The sequence below is a fragment of the Symphalangus syndactylus genome, chromosome 2, assembly GCF_028878055.3.
Source record: "Symphalangus syndactylus isolate Jambi chromosome 2, NHGRI_mSymSyn1-v2.1_pri, whole genome shotgun sequence".
Classification (NCBI taxonomy): Eukaryota; Metazoa; Chordata; class Mammalia; order Primates; family Hylobatidae; genus Symphalangus; species Symphalangus syndactylus.
Window position 1 is genome coordinate 132246662 of NC_072424.2, and position 19867 is coordinate 132266528.

The window sequence follows — 19867 nt, forward strand, 5'->3', positions numbered from 1 at the left end:
AGAAAGTCCGGCAGGACCAAGAGAAACACATAATTCAGTAAAATTAGATTAAACACATTCCACTTATACAAATTAAACACATAATTAAATGTGAAGGAAAAAGAGAAGAAATTCTCACAGAAAGGGAGCCACAGGGCCCAGACCTACTCTATTGTCACGCGATCTGGCCGCATATAATCCTAAACCTTCAAGGAAATCCCAAATGCAAGATGAAAACACACACACACACACACACACACACACACACACACACGGATAAGAGCCCGCAATCCAATGCCAGTCTCCCTTCTTACTGACTGGGTAACCTGGGGCAAGTTACTCCGCTTTCTCATTTGTAAAATGAGAATACTCATACTACCCACTACATAGAACTGTAATGAAAATTTAATGTTAATGTTTATAAAGAACTTAAAACACCATGGAACACACAGTAAATACTCTGTAAATTTAGTTAAATTTTAAAATGTGATTTATTCAGGTCCTCAATTTTCTAAATGTTCAGAATAACAGTTGCTGGCTGGGCATGCTGGCTTACTCCTATAATCCTAGCACTTTAGGAGGCCAAGGCAAAAGGACTGCTTGAGGCCAGAAGTTTGAGACCAGCCTGGACAACATAGCAAGACCCCATCTCTATTAACAGAAAGAACTTGCTGTTTGTTTGTTTGAGACAGGGTCTCACTGCAGCACAGCAGCACGATCATAGCTCACTGCAGCCTTGAATACCTGGGCTCAAGTGATGTTCCTGCCTTAGCCTCCCAAGTAGCTGGGACTACAGGTGTGTGCCACCACATCCAACTAATTTTTTATTTTTTTGTAGAAACAAGGTCTCCCTAAGTTGCCCAGGCTGGTCTCGAACTCCTGGGCTCAAGCTATTCTCCTGCCTTAGCCTCCCAAAGTGCTAGGATTACAAGTGTGAGCCACTATACTTGGCAGAAAAAAATAATAATAATAATAATTAAATTTTTGAAAGAATAAAAGTTGCTAAAGAGACACAGAAACTCCCAAATGCTTAGGTGGCCATGTTATCACCTTTCCCAGAAAGTGTTCCCAAATGAGAGAGGCTGCAATCATCATTGGTTTCACCTAAAAAAATTTTATGATTTATATCAGAACATAAGCACCATGAAAGTAGTGACTTTGGCCGGGCACAGTGGCTCACATCTGTAATCCTAGCACTTTGGGAGGCCAAGGCAGGCAGATCGCCTGAGTTCGGGAGTTCAAGACCAGCCTGGCCAGCATGGTGAAACCCCGTCTCTACTAAAAATATAAAAAAAAAATTTAGCCAGGCGTGGTGGCAGGCAACTGTAATCACAGCTACTTGGGAAGCTGAGGCAGGCGAATCACTTTAACCCGGGAGGCAGAGGTTGCAGTGAGCAGAGATCATGCCATTGCACTCCAGCCTGGGCAACAGAGCAAGACTCCATCTCAAAAAAACAAAAAAAAAGAAGTAGTGACTTTGTTTTGTTCACTACTTCCTCCACTGGCGTGGAGAACATTGCTGGTATTCAATAAATATTTGTAAAATAAACACATGAGGCATGAAGAAAGACAAAGAGCTCCACATAAATATTAATATCACACCAATGCATAGAAGTCATCTGCTTTTATTTTCTTTCTTTCCTTTTTTTTTTTTTTTTTTCAGACAGAGTTTCACTCTTGTCAATTCTCCTGCCTCAGCCTCCCAAGTAGCTGGGATTATAGGCACCTGCCAACACGCCCAGCTAATTTTTGTATTTTTAGTAGAGACGGGGTTTCACCATGTTGGCCAAGCTGTCCCGAACTCCTAACCTCAAGCAATCCACCTGCCTCGATCTCCCAAAGTGCCAGGATTATAGGCATGAGCCACCATGCCTGGCCTGCTTTTATTTTCTTATACAAATAAGCAACTAAAGATAAACTATTGATTATGATATCAGTTACAGATATTTGCTGCACATTTCAACATTTCAAGATTAAAGGAGGTCATTTCCACACAAAGAGAAATATCATAAACAAAACTCCAAGCCTCTCAGTATCAGTCTTTGACAAGATACTTGCCTTGTGCTAAGAATTTTTATTAATTAATTAATCTCCCCTAAGCGTAGAAAGGATTATATACACAAAGACTAAGAAGTTAAACGCCCCAATGCAAACAAACAAATAAACAAAAAACAAAAACAACAACAACAAAAAACTATGGCTATTCTCATTATCTGTAAAAGAGTAAAATCAGATGATGAACTAGGTCCCAGAAAGCAAATGCTTATCATGACTTTAGCGGAAAGTGTCCCACAGACCACACCCTCTGTGGCTTTCCTTCCAGCTTGGCAAGCTCAAGTTGGCAGAAGCTACAATTCTTCAAATACAGGAGCCCAGAGTGGTTCTTCCAGCGTTTTGCATTGAGTACCTTCACCTGAGTTGGGTTTTGTGCTTTTAGGTTGTTTTTTGTTTTCTGGGTTTTTGTTTTGTTTTGTTTTGTTTTTTAATGATTAAATTCAGAAATCAGTTTAGCTAAAGCTTGTAAACTCTCATCTCACTCAAGACTTTTAAGAATGACAAGTGACATGTGCCGGGCACGGTGGCTCACGTCTGTGATCCCAGCACTTTGGGAGGCCGAGGAGGGTGGATCACTTGAGGTCAGGAGTTCAAGATGAGCCTGGCCAACATGGTGAAACACCATCTCTACTAAAAATACAAAAAAAAAAAAAAAAATAGCTGGGCTTGGTGGTGGGCCCCTGTATTCTCAGCTACTCGGGATGCTGAGGCAGGAGAATCAGTTGAACCTGGGAGGTGGAGGTTGCAGTGAGCCGAGATCATGCCATTGCACTCCAGCCTAGGTGACAAGAATGAAACTCTCTCAAAAAAAAAAAAAAGCGACATGTGATGCAAAAATTTGCTCCAACAGGATTTTGGACTATGTTCTTCCACGAGGAGAATCATTACAGACTCACACAAATTCAATTTAATTCAACAAACTTTAGGAAGCAACTACTACATGTAAGATACTCTCTACCGGGAATTGACCTCCACTACAAAGGAGACGGGGTTCAGGGGTAGGTCAGCTTATTATTATCTGAACCAGAGGGAAAGAAACAAGATTTGAGTGGTACATTTACACCTGACCACAATATTCTCAGAATTCTCAATACTTTGAAAAACATTAAATGGTAAAGACCTGACATCAAAGCTCCTTAGCCTTCCCGACTTACTGACACCACTTTCCAGTATATTATAACTTCCCCCAAACATGACATGTTGCTAAGAACAAAAAGACAGTTTTCAAACAGAAGCGTGACATGTTTTGGCTTCTATGTGAGCATAGTATGATTAATGGAGGGAGGAAGGCTGATGTCAGGGCACGCCAAAAGCCAGAAAGGTGGTCTACTGGTAGGCCTCTGAGTGCCCTTTGGTAAGATGAGTCACCCAGTTACATCACTTGGAAATGTCTTTCTTCTGTCGCTCGTTTTGTTGATGTCTGTAGGCCTTAATTTTCAGGACTAGTTGATAAAGAGTTGATTTAAATATAGCAATTTGAGGTTGTTCAATAATACTATGTTTGAAACCCAGGAGTGGGCCGGATGCAGTGGCTCACACCTGTAATTCCAGCACTTTGGGAGGCCAAGGTGGGTGGATCACCTGAGGTCAGGAGTTCAAGAACAGCCTGGCCAACATAGTGAAACGCTGTCTCTACTGAAAATACAAACAGCCAGGCATGGTGGCCTGTAATCCCAGCTACAGGCGTTCTCTACATTCTGTTCTGTCATTTGTCTCTGCAGAGTATCCCTTCACCATGTCCCCTTCTGCTCGTGGTCACTGTCACAGCTGAACTTATGTCTTGCCCAGATTTCTGCAATAACCTAGAAAGTGGCGGCCATGCTCACTCCCTTCTTCCTCTTAATTCATCCTCTAGCATTCCATCTGAGCAAAACCATCCTGTCCTTTACAGATCCCAGGCCATTAGCTCAACACAGTATCTCAAGCCCTTTGCGACCCGTCCTCTTCCAAACCTTCCTGCAGTCCCATCATCCTGTAACTCACCCTACTGGTGAGGACACGGTAAGCACCTGTTCTGCTGAGTTTCTCCAAAAGTAACAAAAATGTCACACTCACAGGTTGGCAAAAACAGCACCCAGGCCAAATCCTGCCAGCTGCCTGTTTCTGCAAACAAAGTCTGAATGGAACACGGCCATGACTCCTTGGTTTACAGATTGCCTCTGGCTGCTTTTGTCCTACAATGGCAGAGTTGAACAGCTATGCTAGAGACCGTATGGCTCTCCCACAGAGCCTAAAATATTTACTACCTGGCCCAGGTTTACAGGCCCTTGGTATAACTGACAGCAGCGATGAGTAGAGAGTGATGATGACCTCTGCCGACCAGAAAAACAGACTCCACCAGTCTAGTCTGGAATTAAGGGAACATGAGTTTTTCTTTTTTTGTTGTATTTTTTAAGGAATCATTTCATACAGTTACACTGAATTTAAAAGCATAGAAAATGTTACCTCCCCTCCCCTAATGAAAGACCTGAATGTTTTAGGAGGTTCCTTACAACTTTTGAGACACTTTATTATTTTCTTTTTGTCAGTTCTCTTGAGGCATAATTTACAGACATTAAAAGTCACCAATTTCCAGGGTAAAACTCAGTGAACTTTGACAAACAGGCAGTCATGCAACCACACTACAATCATGATAGAAACATTCCTATCACCCCCCAAAAAAGTTCCCTCGGGCCCCTTTGCTGCCCACTCCCTCCCCACAGCCCCATCCCCAGCTGCCACTAATCTGATTTCTACCTAAATGAGCCCAATTTCTCCTCCTGGCTGTACTCCCTGTCCTGCCCCAGTAACACTGGCTAACTCACTTAGTTCTGGTTCTCAGGCTTCCCATCAGTGGATTAGCAGGCTTTCATTAGAACTGACACCCACGCACACTACTAATTGCAGCTCTGATTTTATCAGTCATCCTTCGAGGTTTGTGGTTAAATTTAATTTGAAAAACGGGGACCATGATGAAACATAATGTCTGAAAACTGGATTGGAAAGCTGCAGTGTTTCTTTCAAGTCTAAAGATCCATAGTTCCAACATATGTCTGAACTACTCAGAAGTTACCTTCACTTACAAGAGCAGAGCATGCAAAAGGAAGTAAGCTGCCTGGAAACTTAAGTCCTAAATATCCTCAAAGCTACAAAAGAAAGAAAGAAGAAAGAGAGAGAAAAAGAAAGAAAGAAGAGAGAGAAAAAGAAGAAAGAGAAAGAAGAGAAAGAAAGAGAGGAAAGAAAAAGAAAGAAAGACTAGCAAATGAATGAACTTGGTCTTGAGAAAAACCATATAAAAACGATGCATGTAAGTCGGGTTTTGACCCTGATCAGAGCTGTGAGCTGGGACTGCTACTCCCTTGGAAGCAGGGGCCACGTGAAATCCAAACACATAATAAACATCCAGCCACCAAGAACCCTGGGAAGCCCAATTTAGAACGAGCAAAGTTCTTTCACTTTGTTTCTGAAATGGAATGACTGATTTTTGAGGACAAGGGACACCCCACTGGCCATTTATTTTTCGGGGTACCAAGCTGAAAGAACAGTAATGCAGAAGAGAAAATAAAAGTTTAGACTCTCACCCATTTGGGAAAAGCTGATCTACACATTGCTGAAGAGCTACCAAATATGTAGTAATGAACCCACAGCTTCAATATTTTTACAAAAGGCAAAAACAGGTGGAATGGAAGGACAGTCAACCCTAAAGCGCTTTCTTATTCCCAAAGCAAACGCAACTTTCTTGTCAGTAACCAGTGTCCTCTAAGACTTAGGTCACCCTGAAGACATCAGAAGACATAACCAAGGAACAACCACACTTTGAGTTTCATGACATAAGTAGAAGACATATTATTTAAACAAAATTTGGAAGTAGCAAACACATCCATGCCAGGATAATTTAAGAAAGTAAAAATAGAAGGAATACCTTAGCTCAAGGATTCAAGTTAACCAGAAAACAACAGTCAGATGGGCTGCCCTCATTTGAGGTTTCTGAATGGGTAAGTAATGTGTCCCAGCTGAAAACTTTAACCAGGAACCTCTGGCTCTCAAGTTGTACGGCTCCCAAGCCTACGCTGCCCCAAACCCCAACAGATTCTGTACAACTTCTGACCACTGTGAAAGGGACCCAGCCTGCCCCCACCCCCTCCTGGGACCCTGAGCTGCTGAACAAAGTCTAGCCGTGGAGGGATAAGTGCCCAGAGCAGGGACAGGCGAAAGAACAGAAGTTGGTATTATCTGAAAGCATTTTTGGAGGGAGGAGTTATGCTGATCTAAATCACAAAAAAAGAACCGACATGCAAATCTTAAGTCAACTGAAGAGATCATCAGAATTCAGAATATGATGGCAGCCCTCAATATTCTCCTTTGAGTCCTCCTTCCTTGCTCCTCCCTCAAAAAACAATGTATGAGGAGCTTGAAAGATAATACTGAGGGCAGGGGAGAAACACAACACTGACTTATATGTTTGAAGGTGTGTGTGCGTGCATGTGTGTGTATAAGCATACACCTATATCTCACAGCAGACGTTAAAAATGCAAAATGAGAGATTCTAAGGACAAAAACACAACTGTGGGGATGAACACAAAGCCTACTCAATACTCTGGTAAACATGTACTTTCCAAGGTTGTTTGTTGTAATTCAGTAACCTAACCATTGTATCCAATTTTGTAACAGACCTTGGGCCAAACAAGGGGAGGGGAGGGGAAGAGAGAAGCCACATGTGAAACAGAAGAAAGGAATGCATTTTACCGAGGAAGCTGTACTTCTTTGCCTCCTCTAGTGCAGCCTACTTTGCCAAAACTGTAAATTCGATTTGGTCTAAAAACCAAACACCGGCAAAACTATCCTCAGTTCATGCTTACGCTGAATGAAGGGTAGAATTAACTAGTTCCCCTGCCACACAGCAAGTTTACGTTTTTAGCACTGGGGAGAACCAACTCCACACAGAGACATGCAGTGGCCGCGACAGCTGCACCCACTGCTTGAGTGTCAAGTTGGGCAAGTTCTACCGTATGGAGGTGAGCACATCCATCACTTCCGCTCCACCTGAGCCGTCGGGATTTCCACGGAAAAACCATTCAGCCAACCCTTTCCCAACATTGCCATCATCATTTCAAAGTGCGCGGTCCAAACAGCCAGGTCTTGTATTAAATTAAAACCCTGCATGAATAGGGGACGGCTTGATTTACAAAGTTCTCACCCACACAGTGGCTCATGGATCCCTGCAGTGACCCCACGGAGGGTGCTGGCCAGGTTATCATCATCTCCAGTTTATCGGTGAGGAAAGCCAATCGCAGAGACTACCAGGAAAAAGGCAAAGCTAAGACAGAACCCAGACCTCAACTGGGCACCTAGATCCTCGTGGGGTCTGAGGTGGTCAATGAAGAAATCAGTGGAGGGACAGACAATTAAGTACGTTAATGTGCAGACTCTATTACTGAGTACTTACTGTGTTTTTAGCACCACGGGATACATTGTGGAAATGGCATAATTTACAGTTGCTGTTCAAGTAGCTGAAGATTAAACAAATGTAAATCAAGAAAGAAGAAGCTCTACACCAACTATACAGGCCAGGAGAAACAGTATGGCCTGTGGAGCCAGGAGGCCTGGATTCAGCTCTACCACTTCCCAGCTGTGTGACCTTGTGCAAATTACTTAATCTCTCTGTGCCTCACTTTCCTCATCTACAAAATGGAGAGGACAGCAGTCTCTATACTTCATGGGATTAACTGGATGATTAAATGTGTTAAAATGTGTAAATGAGTTAATATTATTAAAGCACTTACAAAAATTGCCAGGTATATAGTAAGCGCTATTATTTATAAAATAAAAGAAACTGGGGCTCAGCTTATAAGTAACTGGCCTAAAGTCACAGAACCAATAATAGGCAGAGTCAGGATTTAATGCCATTTCCCAGAATTGTGAAACAAGAGCATGAACCCAGCACGGGCTTGCGAGATTTGGAAGTTTGATGGCAGGAATCTGACATTATCCGAAACCTATGCCTTTTACTTCCTGAAGTGGCAGGAATTGGAGGCAGGAGGGGGTGCTCCAATACAAGGAGGCTGGAAAAGGGCCGAAACAGCTGGGGACAGCCACCTGGGACAATGGAGCAGGTTTGCCAGGCAGCATTAAAGTCTTTCTAAAATGTTTTAATAGCAGCTTTATTGAGACATAATGCATATACCAAACAATTCGCCTATTTAAAGTAACAATTCAGTGGGTTTTAGAATATCCACAGAGCTGTGCAACCCTAACCACAACCAATTTTAGAATTTTTAACAACCCCCCACCAAAGAAAAGTCTGTACCCATTAGAAGTCCCTCCCCCCGAAATTATACAATAACGTTGTATAATTTTCCCCCACCCTGTCAGTATTCTTTCGGGTGAACCTGTCTGACCCTCAACCCTGAGCAACTACTAATCTACTTTATGTCTCCATGGATTTGCCTGGATGTTTCACATAATGGATCCTGCACATTTCACATAAACAGAATCTTACAGTATGTGGTCTTCCGTGATTGGCTTCTTTCACTTAGTATCATGTTTTTGAGGTTCCTTAAAGCCTTCTTAACACACAACTTCAATGCCCTTCCCTTGCTCCAAGCCCTGCTGGCTTCCCACTGCACTTGGGATAAAATCTACAGCCAAAAAGGTCCAGTGTGATCTTCCTGAAGGCATCTCCGGCCACATTCTCCCCTAACCACTATGCTGGATGCTGGCCAAGCACCTCGGGTTCCTATCTCGAGGCCTTTCCCTGTGAGGTCCCATCTACCTAGAATGGCTCTCAGTCTCAGCTCCCTTCACATCTGCAGGGAGGCTTCAGCTGACCACGGTATATGAAGGAGCCCAGCACTCCGTTATTCGCTGTGCCCTCCACAAGCCTTTCCAAACCTGTGACTGTTTATGTGTTCGTTATGCTGCAGTGAGCCCCCTGCCTCCCGCCACAGAGGGCCAGGACCATGCACGGCCGCATTATTTACCATTTCGCCGCCTGCATTGCCCAGCACAAAGGAAGCACTTCGGGATTGGTTGAATGAAAGAAAAAAAAAGGAAGGAAAAGTTCAGCTGAGGTTGAAGACTGCAGTTTGGAGCGCATAAATCAATAAAGCCGTATAATTTCCCCCCACCCTGTCAGTATTCTTTCGGGTGAACCTGTCTGACCCTCATCCTCTCACCCTTTTCTTTTTTTCTTTTTTTTTTTTTCCGAGACGGAGTCTCACTGTATCGCCGAGGCTGGAGTGCAGTGGCACGATCTCGGCTCACTGCAAGCTCCACCTCCTGGGTTCACGCCATTCTCCTGCCTCAGCCTCCCGAGTAGCTGGGACTACAGGCGCCCGCCACCACGCCCAGCTAATTTTTTGTATTTTTAGTAGAGACGGGGTTTCACCGTGTTAGCCAGGATGGTCTCGAGCTATCTCCTGACCTTGTGATCCGCCCGCCTCGGCCTCCCAAAGTGTTGGGATTACAGGCGTGAGCCACCGGGCCCGGCTTCACCTTTCTTTCATATACACATCACCAAATATTTATTATGCAACCCACTGGCACATGGGCTGGGGGTATTCACCATGGGAAATGAGAAAAAGAAGATCCCGATCCTGCAGCCTGCAGTACGGCAGGGGAAGAATCCTACGAGTTCTTCAACACAAAATTCCCACAAGTTTGCTATGCTCGCGGCTTCATGGGATGCCAGCCCTGGTTACCAGAATGACTTAACTGAAGCTTTCTCTTGTTCTCCAGAAAACCCAGTTTTCACTATACTCTAGGGGCCAAGACAACATTCCCCAGATCCTATGCTGCTTGATATGAATCTCTAGGGTCCTCTCATCTTACAGAGTCACCTTTTTGCTATGCTGAGGGAAGAGTATCTAGGCCTGTGGCTCTGGCTCTCATGAGCTAAGTGACCTCAATCAGATCACTGGGCTTCTTCACCACTGTGTAAAATGCAGGGGCTGGGAAGGTGACCCTGTGGTTCCCACTGGCCCTGCGTTGCTGTGATTCCGTACGTCTTAAGGTGCTATGTTTTTTCCTAACTTCAAACTAATCAGGCACCACCTTCATGCCAAACCCCCGATAGCAGAAAGTCCTCTAATAGCAAAGCCAGCTCCCATCAACAGGGCAGGAATTGGCACTATTTATGTACAGTTAACTGACATGTGCAAAAGTAGTGTTTCTGAGGTTAATACATGATAAAATCATACAAGGCCAGAATTAGAGAAGAACTGTAAAGCACTGTTATACTTCTTGGTTTTGTTTCATGCTTCATAAAACAGTTGTGTGCATCATGCATCTGACATACAGAAAACCAGATCCTGGGTTGGCTCAGCTGGGACTGACCGTTAGGGTGGAGGGTGAAAGCCTTCCTGTGATCACTGCACATTGTCACAGCAGGGACAGCAGTGCCCCCTCTGCTGTCCTTCCCACAGATGGCAAAAGCAGGCAATGCCACTGAGGTTCTCAAAAGGAAAAAATTTCTACTCTCGGAAACATTCACACTAACATACAATTCACATCGTGGATTTAAGAAGCACGCTAAAGAAAGTCAAAGGCCTGGGCCGGGCACAGTGACTCATGCCTGTAATCCCAGCACTTTGGGAGGCCAAGGCGGGCGGATCATGAGGTCAGGAGATCGAGACCATCCTGGCCAACATGGTGAAACCCCATCTCTACTAAAATACAAAAAATTAGCCATGCATGGTGGTGCTCGCCTGTAATCCCAGCTACTCGGGAGGCTGAAGCAGGGGAATTGCATGAACCCAGGAGGCAGAGGTTGCAGTGAGCCGAGATTGCACCACTGCACTCCAGCCTGGCAACAGAGCAAGATTCTGTCTCAAAAAAAAGAAAAGAAAAAGAAAAAAAGAAAGTCAAAAGCCTTAGTGAGCCATAAAGCCCAGGCCACCAGTTTGCTCTCAAGAGGGACGTCATGGCACGGGAGGGAGAGAGCGGGGGAAAACTTCAAAGTGGTCTGTGGGCTTTGCACTGTGGCTCACACCTGTAATCCCAGCACTTTGGGAAGCCAAGGCGGGTGGATCAAGAGGTCAGGAGTGGCCGGGCGGGGTGGCTCATGCTTGTAATCCCAGCACTTTGGGAGGCCGAGGCGGGCGGATCACGAGGTCAGGAGATCGAGACCACGGTGATAACCCCGTCTCTACTAAAAATACAAAAAAATTAGCCGGGCGTGGTGGCGGGCGCCTGTAGTCCCAGCTACTTGGAGAGGCTGAGGCAGGAGAATGGCGTGAACCCGGGAGGCGGAGCTTGCAGTGAGCCGAGATTGCGCCACTGCACTCCAGCCTGGGCAACAGAGCGAGACTCTGTCTCAAAAAAAAAAAAAAAAAAAAAAAGAGGTCAGGAGTTCGAGACCAGCCTGGCCAATATGGTGAAACCCCGTCTCTACTAAAGATCCAAAAAATTAGCTGAGCATGGTGGCAGGCACCTGTAATCCCAGCTACTCAGGAGGCTGAGGCAGGAGAATGGCTTGAACCTGGGAGGCGGAGGTTGCAGTGAGCCGAGATCGTGCCATTGCACTCCAGCCTGGGCAACTGGGCAAGACTCCATCTCAAAAAAAAAAAAAAAAAAAAAGTGATCTGTGTTTGGTGAATAAATACAAGAGTTTCCATCTTCAGATATGCAAAATTGACAACTTAAGTAAAACTCTTAAGTCTTCAATGCAAAATACAATAGGGTCAATCTATCTCACCAAATACTATGGTTAAGAAGAACTCAAATTTCCTCTAATATTCAAAAGACTCTACTAAAATTTGGGAAAATGCACATATAAAATTACACGTATAATTACAGAAAACAGGTAAATGTCATTTTCTGCATGGCAGGTACTTTCTAAGACTTTATATATATATATATATATAACCCCTGAAGTCTCCTAGCATCCCCTCATATGTGTGCTATAACTGTCCCACCCGGAGCTGAGGAACTGAGGCACCCAGAGGGAAGTGACTTGCTCACAGCCTCGCCAAGCCTGGCTCACACCGGGGCACTCACATTCTCACTGCCAGATGCTACCCCCATCCTCCAACACAGAAACATTCACAGATGTCTCTTTAGCTGATCTCTGGAAAGTACAGTTTTATGTAACAGGAAATTATACACATCATTTAAGCTAACTTAGCTTACTGTCTGTGACTGCCATCAGAAATGTTCATGACCATGTAGATATAAATGGCTCTCCCACCTGGATGGGTCAGACGAGAAAATACTTTTAACTTAAAGACATTATCAAAAGCCAGTATGTGATGAGTTGGGTAGCCCAAGTTTCTAAATAACACTCAAAAATACAGGTGAGGGGGATTCTGTATATTCTTTCCAGGAAATCTGGATGGAATTCTTTTCTAGCGCTTTCATGTTTGAATGTATCTCTAGAAACTGGCCCTCCAGGCCAGTAGTGACCTAAGCAGCCATATGCAGTTGACTGCCTCCAAAGGATGAAACACTTGTGGAATTCACAAACTCTCTACCTATATGTTCCAAATTTATTTTGAAAAAACTTTAGAAAATGGCAAGTTATCCCTTGCTGGGACCAAATAACAATATGGTACTTTAGGCTGTGTACTTCAAGTTTTCTGTGTGCCATTCACATTTCAGAAATAGACAAAAGCAGGGAGAGAGAAACGGTACTACAGAAAGAGAAAATGTCAAGTAGTTGTCAGCACAGGTCACCATGTACCTGTATATCCTAAGGGCTCCAGAAACAAAATACCTGTCTAGTGGCTCGTAAATAGAGAAAGGCCAGTTCCCTTGGCTCATGTACTGACTTGTGTTTCACCACACAAACAAAAACAAAGGAAGTGCCTGCCCCACAGAAACACGCACAAGCATGAGCAGCAACACTGGCAAAATTTTGGAAATACTGTAAACCCTGAGGGATCACACTCCCAGAGTCCAGGACCCAGCCTTGGCCCTTACGGAAACAACTAGGTGATCCCTTAAAGAAAACATGTTGGGGATGGGGGGATGTGGGGAGGGGAAGGATGAGTGAAAAAAGACCTCTTGAGCTATTGTCCTCCAATTGCTCTTTTGGTTTTTGTTTTGTTTTTCAGTCAGGATCTAGCTCTGTCGCCCAGGCTAGAGTACAATGGTGCAACCATGGCTCACTGCAGCCTCCACCTCCCAGGCTCAAATGATCCTCCTGCCTCATCCCCCCCACCGAGTAGCTGGGACTACAGGTGCACACCATCATACCCAGCTAATTTTTTATATATTTTTTTTATAGAGACAGGGTCTCGATATGTTGTCCAGGCTTGCTCAAACTCCTGGGCTCAAATGATCCACCCACCTCAACCTCCCAAAGTGCTGGGATTACAGGAGTGAGCCCGGCCCACCTGTATTTTTTTATGAAAGAGAAGAAAATGTGGAAGTACCACTTCAAGGAAAAGAGCTAAGCAAAGAGAAAACAAACAGGACAGGCAGGCAGGAGGCAGCAAAGAGGGAGGCCAAACTTTGGGGAAGAGGAAAAGCAGATTAGATGGCCATTCTGTTTCTAGTTAGAGCCCTCAAATGGCCTCCACAGCCATTCCCAAGAACAGTCTTTAAGTAAAAACAACAGCTACTGAAACCTTTCCCATGGAACCACCCACCGCATCCTCCCCAGATACCCGCCGGGAGTCAGAGATACTTTAATCACCTCCATCCCTCGTGGCCTGTTTCTTGTTTTGGAGAGGCACGGCGCTGCCAACAATATAAAAGCTTTCTGCTTGGGAGTCCTAAAAGAATGACACCTTCCCCAAAACAAAGAATTTATTCCATCTAAAACAGCTTATATTTATTTAGCCAGGACATACATCAACTAGATGCTACTACTATGTAACACTCTCCCATGGAGGGCTTACAGATGCCTTCAGGGGTTCTCATGATACACACTGTCAACAGGTGGTCCTGAAGAGCACCAACAACTGGAGACGCCATCTTCTGCTGACAATCGTCACAGCTGTTTAGTGACTTAAGCAAGAAGCATAGGTCATATTCCTAAGAGGTAACTCCTTGAAGTGATTTTGCACAAGGCTTATGCCTTGATGGGAAAATCACACGAGAATGACAGTCTTCTATTGAAAAATAAGTATTTAATTTCAAGTTTATTTTCATAATATTTTATATATATATGCCATATAAGTATGTAAAGTATGTGGTTAGACCCATTATAAATATATATATATCATTTTTGTTTGTTTTGAGATGGAGTCTTGCTCTTGTCGCCCAGGCTGGAGTACAACGGTGCAATCTCGGCTCACTGCCACCTCCGCCTCCTGGGTTCAAGCGATTCTCCTGCCTCAGCCTCCTGAGTAGCTGGGATTACAGGCGCCCACTACCACGCCCAGCTAATTTTTGTACTTTTAGTAGAGACGGAGTTTCGCCATTTTGATCAGGCTGGTCTCGAACTCCTGACCTCAGGTGATTTGCCTGCCTCAGCCTCCCAAAGTGCTGGGATTACAGGCGTGAGCCACCATGCCTGGGCTTTTTTTTTTTTTTTTTTTTTTTGAGATAGGATCTTACTCTGTCGCCCAGGCTGGAGTGCAGTGGCTCGATCTTGGCTCACTGCAGCCTCCACCTCTTGGGTTCAAGTGACTCTCCTGCCTCAGCCTTCTCCCAAGCAGCCAGGATTACAGGCAGGCACCACCACACCAAGCTAATCTTTGTATTTTTAGTAGAAATGAGGTTTCATCATGTTGGCCAGGCTGGTCCTGAACTCTTGGCCTCAGGCAATCAACCCTCCTTGATCTCCCAAAGTGCTGAGATTACAGGCATGAGCCACTGCACCCAGCCCATATATATTTTATACACACACACACACACACACCACGACCATCTAACCTAAAAAAGTCCACCTTTGTATTGCAGTCACTTCTAACATACTGCCTCTTAAATTTTTTCCTTCTGAAGACAATCCTTTTTGAAATTACCGACTCTATTAGGATAATGGCTTCCTGTCTGTCATCTCCTCTAAAACGTCTGCACCGTAGAATTAGGGATCTCATCTGTCTTATTACCTGCAGTATCTCCAGCTCCTAGAACAGATTCTTGCTGATAGGAGGCACTTAGTAAATAACTACTGAATGAATGAAGAACGAACACCTCCCCGCACACCAAAGCAACAGGAAGCCATTACGGAAAAATTCAAACAGAGCGGACACAGAGTCAGACAACCTGGGCTTAAGAGCCAGCTTGACTTCTTAATTTCCTATATGTGTAGAGAAGTTGCTTAATCCCTAGACCTCTGTTTCCTCAGCTTTAAACTAAGATAGGATGGGCATGGTGGCTCATGCCTATAATCTCAGCACTTTGGGAGGCTAAAGTGGGAGGATCGCTTGAGCCCAGGACTTAGAGGCTGCAGTGAGCTAAGATTGTGTCATTGCACTCCAGCCTGGGCAACAGAGCAAGGCCTCATCTCTAAATAAATAAAGTAAGAAAATACAAAGTACTATGTTTGACAGTTCTTTGCAATTTAAAGAGTACTTTATTATTGCTGTTCATGACATCTTGAGTCAAAATTTATAGTGGCATCAAAGAAAAAATTCATTAGCATAAATCCTTAAATAAGTGAGTTAATCTGGCAAGAGTGAACTTTCTCATCTTCAACCCCATTTTGCAACGATTGGCTACCTCTCAAGTGTGTGACAGTTTGTTTACAAATAATAGTAGAAAGAAAGTATAAAGACCAGGGTTCAGGTCCCTACTCTACCACCCAACTTTAAGCCCTCCTCCCCCATCATCATCACATATGAATAATAAATATTTGAATAATCGAGAGATCTCAGAATGCTACCGTGAAGACAAAAACCTAATATTACACTTTGTCCAGCCAGTTGGAGCTTGCTAATGTCAGCTTACAATAGGATTTTGGCACCAACGGCTGGCGACATGGGCACCATTAGGAAAAGCACCATCCTATTAAACAATGGGACAATGACACCAGTCCCATTCCACTGGCAAAGCCAGACAACACCTCCACAAAAAGCCTTCTATCACTAGTCATGTGTTCTTTTGCTACCAGATCTTTCTTATTAAGATGTAATTCACATACCATCAAATTTGCTCTTTTAAAGTGTACAATTCAGTGGATTTTAGTATTTTCACAAGGTTATGCAATAATCACCACTATCTACAGCTGACTCTTGAACTAACTTGGGGTTAGGCGTGCCAACCCCCTCATAGTAAAAAACCCATGTGTAACATTTGACTTTCCCAAAGCTTAACTGATAATAGCCTACTGTTGACCAGAAGTTTTACAGATAACATAAAGTCTATTAACACACAGATTTATATCTACATATATTTTATGCATTCATGACATACCTATCTCTCTTAATTTTTTTGATATTTTGAGACTACAGAGTTTTTTCAAATTGTTGCAAATCTCCAAAAAATTTTCCAATACGTTTACTGAAAAAAAAAAAATCTACTTATAAGTGGACCTGTGAAGTTCAAACCTACATTGTTCAAGGGTCAACTGTAATTTGAGAACATTTCTATCACCCCAAAAAGAAACACCCTACCCACGAGCCATCGTTCTTTATTTCCTGTTCTCCCAACCCCTGTAATCAAGAACCTACTTGCTTTTCTTTTTTTTTTCTTGAGACAGGGTCTCACTCCATCGCCCAGGCTGGAGTCCAGTGGTGCAATCTCAGCTGACTGCAACCTCTGCCTCCCAGGTTCAAGCAATCCTCCCACCTTCAACCTCCCAAGTAGCTGAGACTAGATGCAAGCCACCATGCCCAGCTAGTTTTTGTATTTGTAGAGACAGGGTTTCACCATGTTGTCCAGGCTGGTCTCAAATTCCTAAGTTCAGGAAATCCACCTGCCTTGGCCTCCCAAAGTGCTGAGAATGAATCTACTTTCTATCTCTACGATTTGCCTGTTTGAACATTTCATATAAATCATTTCATACAATATGCAACATTTTATCTTTGTCTTATTTCATATATCATCAGGTGATCAAGGTTTATCTATGTTGCAGCCTGCACTAGTACTTCAGTCCTCTTCATGGCTGACTAATATTCCATTGTATAGATATACCACATTTTTATCCATTCATCAGTTGATGGACACTTGGGTTTGTTTCCTCTTTTTGGCTATTATAAATAATGTTGCTATGAACATTCATGTATAGGTTTTTAGGTGAATGTACATTCTCAGTTCTCTTGGGGATATATCTAGGAGTGGAAATGTTGAGTCATGTGGTAACTCTTGAACATTTTGAGGAACTGCCAAACTGTTTCCCAGAGGAGCTGCACCATGTTACATTCCTGCCAGCAATTTATGAAGATTCCAATTTCTTCACATCTTCACCAACACTAGTTATCATCCATCGTTTTTAGTATAGCCATAATAGTGGGTAAGAAGTAGTAATATTATTGTGTTATCAGATTTTAACATCCAAATTTTAAGTAGGTCCTCAGAAACAGAAACTAAATACCAGACAGTGGAAGAAAAAAAATCCACATTATGCCAAGGCAGTATTCCCAAACTTCAGTCATTCAGTCATTCCAGTACTACCCTCATGATTTTACCAAATCTGAGTGTCATTTCTACTATTATTTACTTATTTAACAAATCAATTCATTTTTAATTTCATTTTTATAAGAATCTTTAAGTCACTGCTATAGATATGTGTACTTGCCATAAATAGAAATATCATGAATACACACTTTGGGAGGCTGAGGCAGGCAGACCACTTGAGGTCAAGAGTTCAAGACCAGCCTGGCCAACATGGTGAAACCCCATCTCTACTAAAAATACAAAAAGTAGCCAGGCATGGTGCCACAGAGGCATGCAATCCCAGCTACTCGGGAGTCTGAGGCAGGAGAATTGCTTGAATCCAGGAGGCAGATGTTGCAGTGAGCCAAGATCGCATCATTGCACTCCAGCCAGGGCAACAAAGCAAGACTCCCTCTCAATAAATAAATAAATAACATGAATATAAATATGAAAGCAAAGCAAAGTTAGCTAGATGGAACTATCTCCCAGGGCCTGCTTATTCATGTTAAAAGAAAAATTTGCAAACAAAAGGTGCTGGAGAAATGACAGCTACAGAGAGAATCTTCCCTTGACCTCATCAAACAGACTGGACAGCAAGGTGCTGGAACCATCAGTGACACAGCAGTTCCCTATCACGTTTGTGTCTCTTATAACGTAATCTCTTTACTATCCCAGGCACCTCACTTTGAGAGACCCTGCCATAACGCTTCAGGAAATGCCAGTCCTGAAAGAGAAGGCCAGTTCCATAGCGGCCGTCATACTGGGGGTTTGGGTGGACAATTCTCTACAGAGCCCATTACACTTGGCTGAAGGTGTCCCTACTTCATGGTAACAAACCTCGTTCGGCAAATTTCCAATAAGTCTGCCCATTCTGTAGCTGCAAGCACCTGGCTTTTCAAGTTTCAACAAAAACAACTTTCAGAGCAAATATACGTAATACAAATTAAAATAAAGAACACCTGCCCTGGGCAGGCAAGCCCAGACAGCGCTATCCATAATGTGACAAAGTGCCTGGATGGGTTTTACTGACAGAACTGGCCCCAAGTATAATTAAAAAAAAAAAAAACACAATGCATCGGTTGTGCTTAAATATAATTCAGCCTCCCTCACCCAGCCCAACACACGTACTATTTATAGTGAGATAAAAGCAGCCAGTGACAGCATATTTGGATGCCTCCAGATTTTAAGAATAATTATCATCTGTCATCATCCAAGCTTAATAAAATACTAAATAGTATATTACATTAAAAGAAAAGGAGTGATGATTAAATCTGAAGGTATTCCACTGCCTCTGTACCTGGGTACTCCTCCTGGGCCCTCAGATCTCTGCTCACACGTCCTTTTCACTGGGAATACTTCCCTGGCCCTCAACTCTAAATGCCCCTTATTTCGTATCTCAGGATACCTTTCATTTCCCTTCCTAGCACATCTCGCTATGTAGTTTACTCTATGGATGGCTGGTGTCTGTCTCCCAACAACAAAGCCCCATGAAAACAAAAACCAGGACTGTTTTGGTCCACATCATGCCGTCAGCAGCTACGACAGTTCTTGGGACAGAGGAGATATTCAAGAATTATTTGCTGAATGGATGAGTTCAGAGGATGTCAAAATTGTATAAATTTTTTTTTTTATTTTATAAAGTCTGGCCATGCTTAGAACTACCACTAAGAGTACATCTTTAAAAGGCAAAAAAAAAAAAAAAAAAACGCAAAACAACAACAACAACAAAAATGTATAGGGCAGGACTCTACAACTTTCTGGAGTTCCCTGTGAACTGACTACAACAACCCAGGCTATCCCATACAAGAGGAACCTCCTTTCTTCTAAACTAAGTGAGGTATTGAGTCTATCAATCAGCTTTTATGGGCCTGCTGGTCAGTGGAGGGAAGTTGGTGATGAGGGAAGGAAGAAGGCAAAGAAACTAAAATGGACTGAGTGCTTACCATGATACACACATTCCTCCTTCAGTCCCCAAAGAACCCTCCGTGATCACCATGGTACATCTTAGGCTTGTAGAATGTAGTAACTTGCTCAAAGTCACGCAGCTAATATATGGTCAAACAGGAACAAGTATCTAGTTCATGATGAGCTGAAGACGTTAGACAAGTGTTAGAGAGCACACACACGTTGAAAGGGGCCAGAAAAGAATGGACAAAGTTAGATGACAGAGCCGGTGGAGCTATTGTTAGCTTACCATTTTCTATGCGTTAGGCATAGGACTAAAGCATTGACTCGCAAAATTTGATGTGTTCATCATACAAGCTCCAGGAGGTGGGCACAGTGATTATCGCCATTTCTTTAGGGTGAAACCGTAGCTTAAAAGAGTGACCTGGAAAGTGGTTGAAATCTGAAGCCCAAGCTGTCCGAGTTC

At 43.4% G+C, this 19867-nt stretch overlaps 1 protein-coding gene across 2 annotated transcripts in view; it reads right to left on the reverse strand.

Annotated features, from left to right (window-relative positions):
• Positions 1 to 19867, reverse strand: part of CNKSR3 (CNKSR family member 3) — a 103140-nt gene that overhangs the window by 46262 nt on the left and 37011 nt on the right. The gene's annotated exons all lie outside the window — the stretch shown is intronic.